Source organism: Petaurus breviceps, unplaced genomic scaffold (genome assembly GCF_028583685.1).
Source record: "Petaurus breviceps papuanus isolate PSGF00001 unplaced genomic scaffold, PetGlider_PUasm1.0 90633, whole genome shotgun sequence".
Classification (NCBI taxonomy): Eukaryota; Metazoa; Chordata; class Mammalia; order Diprotodontia; family Petauridae; genus Petaurus; species Petaurus breviceps.
This window is the reverse complement of record NW_027187293.1, coordinates 4,137,694-4,142,002: the sequence shown is the minus strand read 5'-3', so window position 1 is coordinate 4,142,002 and position 4,309 is coordinate 4,137,694. Positions and strand designations below refer to the sequence as shown.

Genomic DNA, 4,309 nt, shown 5'->3' with positions numbered 1-4,309 from the left:
TACCATTATGTCATCTACATATATATATATACACACACACACACACACACACACACATATATATATATATATATATATATATATATTTATTTTAAACATTTGATTTTAAAACTTTGAATTTCAGATTCTTTCCTTTCCTCCCTTGTCACCCACCCTTACTGGGAAGATAAGCAATTCAATATAGGTTGTACACGTGTAGCTACACAAAACATTGTGAAAGACTGACTATATTTCCCTCCATCCTATCCCAACCCCCCTCTTGTTCTATTCTCTTTAACCCTGTCCCTTTTCTTTTTTTTTCCCACAGGAATGTTTATTACAGTATTTTCAATTAGGTTTCACTCCTTTCATAAATAGATCTGAACAACATTGGGGAGGTATGACCATTATATACAGGGAAGAGAAGATAGTACATTGAATAGTTGGTTCTTGAAAGTACCACACTAACCCTCTCTTGCTCAGACTCCACTCTTCTTGATGTGCTCTAACATGGGAATTTGGATCTCCATCCTAGTAAAATGGCTGAGTCTGTCTCAAGCTCTGGTCTTTGCTGGAGGGCCTATGACCCTGGCCCAAAAGTCCCAGCCTTCTCAGCCACTTCCAGGGCTAGCTTCAGATTCTGGTCAAACAGTTCACACCTGATGGGCATCGCTAAAGAGTAGAACGGATTCTTGAGGGCAAAGTCTGAGTAAATCTCATAGATTTTTCACAAGAGAGAATCAATCCCACCCTGTCGAGGATCTGCCAGTACTACGAACTTGATGCCTGTTAGTGTCAGGAAGCAGTGGAATTTGAAGGTGTCTGTCTCGAGCATCTCGATGCCTGAACTCCCCAGCTCGGGAGACAGCTGGGAGCCAATGGCAAACAGCAAGTGGAACATGGAGGCCAGCATCAGCTTCTCATCGGAGGTGAGACGGGGTCGGCCGAAGCGGATGGACACGGGGTAGTTGGCAGGGTTGCTCAGGTACTCCAGCACCTCTTTCCCACCCGCAGTATACTTGCCATTCACATCCACGCCATTGATGGAGAGAACCGCGTGGCCCACTGCAAAAGCAAGGCTTGGGTCAGCCGACACACTCCCACCACCTCCAGGACCGAAGCCGACCCCAGAGGCAACAAGCCCAAAACCTGCCATCCCTTCTACCGGAACAAATCCGATTTCTCAAACCTGTCCCTTTTCAAAAGTGTGTGCTTCAAACTTTCCTAAACCCCCAACCTGCCTTCCCCTCCATCATCCCTCCTCTCATCCCCTTCCCCCCTAATCTCCTGTAGGGTGAGATACCCTATTTAGTGTGCATGTCATTTCCTCCCTAAGCCAAATTCAATGAGATTAAGGTTGACCCATTCCCTTTTGTCTTCCTGTTCTTACCCATTATTGTAACAGTTTTCCCTTACCTCTTCTAAATGAGAAAATTTATCCCATTCTGTCTCTCCCCATCTCCTTTCATTATATTCCTCTCTCACCTCTCAATTTCACCTTTTAAGTATCATCCCTTCCTATTCAATTGGTCCTGTGCCCTCTGTCTATTTATACCTATACACATATACACACAAACTCACATATGTATTCACACACTCATATATCCTCTTATATAGACATATATGTATGTATACATATATATATATATGTATATATACACATTTATACTCCCTTCAACTATTCACATACTGAGAAAAGTTTCATAAGTTACAATGATCATTTTTCCATGTAGGAATGTAAATAGTTCAACTTTGATAAGTTCCTTGTGATTTCATTTCCCTGTTTACCTTCTCATGCTTCTCTTGCTTCTTGTATCTGAATGTCAAATTTTCTATTCAACTCTGGTTTTTTTCATCAAGAATGCTAGAAAGTCCTCTATTCCAATGAATGACCATATTTTCCCCTGAAACATGATACTCAGTTTTGCTGGGTAGGTGATTCTTGGTTTTAATCCCAGCTCCTTTGACCTCTGGAATACCATATTCCAAGCCCTTCAATCCTTCAGTGTAGAAGCTGCCAGATCCTATGTTATCCTGATTGTATTTCCACAATATTCAAATTGTTTCTTCTTGGCTGCTTGTAATATTTTCTCCGTGATCTGGGAACTCTAGAACCTGGCTATAATATTCCTAGGAGTTTTCTTTTTGGGATCTTTTTCAAGAGGTGATCAGTGGATTCTTTCAACCTCTATTTTGTCCTCTGGTTCTAAAACATCAGGGCAGTTTTCCTTGAATTTCTTGAAGGATGATTTCTAGGTTCTTTTTTTGATCATGACTATAAACATCTGAAGGATTAATCTCCTTTGAACCCTGAAAATTCACTGCTGTGCTGAGTCAAGTAGGTTTTGTGCCTTCTGGCTACGAGGCAATCAGAGACCAATGCTTTGTTATATATTCTGGGAGGTTGGCATTTTGCTTTGGGACTTTGCTTATGAGAAGGACCTTTTGATTCCCTTTATGGGACTCGGAGTAGCAGTTTGTTAAGAACCCCTGACTACCCAGAGGTTTGTGCTTTTCAGATCTGTTGGTATATGTACATGGTTGTATTACTTGGTTCAGACAGTAGGAGCCCTGCCTCTATTTTCTCTGTATTTTCTCCACATTCAGGGTGCTGACCTTTCCCCTAAACTAGGGAATGTAATTAAAATAAGATTGTTGACCCCTTTGTAACTTTCTTTCCTTTAGAAAAGCAGATGAAAGAACCATGCTAACAGACCATCCTGGCTGTAATAGGGTGCTTTTTCTTATACAAAGGTGGCATCATTGTCAGATGAATACCCCTTGCTGCTCAGGGCATCAATGTTATGCTGGCTGCAAAACACAACCTAGATCCATGGATGTCCAGATTCCTGTGGTTTGGGCTGAATGACTTTTTAACTCCCAAAGTTGGACACCCCACTTCCTGCATATATAATGGAAAAAATCACAAGTGAAAATTCCCCTCTCTCATCAAGGCAGGAATGAAGCAGAGACTGCCAGAGTTGACTCTGGACCTTTTGAAGACACCAGAAGTTCTAGCTGCATAGCCAGTGGAAAAAAGGTACCTTCAAACCATGGTAAGTTGGCCTGACCACTTAGTTTTAGACTATCCAGGTATATTCATCACAATTCTCTTAGAGGCAGCTTCCTAGTGTCCTCCATGTGGGGGTTCCATTTTAGCAAGCTCATGAAGTCTGCACATGCACTAGGAGACCCCAATTACACACAAAAAAATTCACTATGGTTGAATCTTCCATTTTTCACACATTCCAATTCATTACTTTTATTGAAATAGATTTTCATATCTTGGCTTTCAATTCCAGTAAATTAAAATGAAAAGCCAGGGTTAAACTTTGGAAGCAATAGGGATGATAGAATGTGGGGCAATGAAAACTGTAGTCCCAAAGACTTATTGTTTAAAATCAATCTAAGTTCCTTCCTGAAAGGAAGTGAGTGATGTCCTATAAAACCTGGAGGAGACAAGAGAAGAGGTGATTTCTCTAATCATTACCTAAAAGGCTAGTTATAATATATGGTCATGTGGATGAACAGAATAAAGATCAGTTGGGAAAGAAAATACAATGGAAATATTTCCAGAAAATATAAAGGAAATTTTATGCTTCTTATAGAGAAATAGGTGAAGGAGATTAAAGAGAGGAAAGGAAGATGATAAAATTGTTTTCCCCTCTAGTAGTTTATAGGTACCAACAAATGCTGTATTCTGTTTTAACACCATTTTCTCATGCCAGTTCAACATGTGCCTCCAATGGGGTCCAGATTCTGATAACTTTAATCATCTCTGAAAGCAAGAGGATCTTTTGAGATATCTTTTTGGGAGAGGCCCCTAGCTGCCTAATAAAAGCAAACATTTTGGTAAGACCTTATGAGCTCTGATTTTGAGTGGATACAGAACCAAAGAGACTTGAACATGAATATTTTTCTATGGACTGCATGTAAGAAGAGAAAGTATTCCCAGATGCTAAAATGAAGGGGATCATAAGATTTAGAGTTAGAAGGGACCTAAGCTTAGAGGTCATCTTTTATTAATCCCTAAGTTTAATACAAAGAAAATGAGGCCTGTGAAGGTTAAATTACATTTTTCTAAGGTAAGACAGGGATTAAGATGTTCAGCTAGAAATCAAACTTGGGTACTCTAATTTCAAATCCACTGCTCTTTCCTCGATACCATTTTCTCACCCTACAACTATAAGTTAACTAGCTAAGTAGCTATACTATATATATCACATATAATTATATAGCATAGATTGTATAATATTTTAATTATATATAAACTACATATAGCTATATCACATATACTATGTATAATTATATGTTATACATTATGCATATT

The 4,309-nt window shown here is 39.4% G+C and overlaps 1 pseudogene; it reads right to left on the bottom strand.

Moving 5' to 3' along the window:
- Positions 1 to 286: 286 nt before the first annotated feature.
- Positions 287 to 1,135, bottom strand: LOC138143278 (trafficking protein particle complex subunit 4 pseudogene; annotated as a pseudogene).
- Positions 1,136 to 4,309: the final 3,174 nt, after the last annotated feature.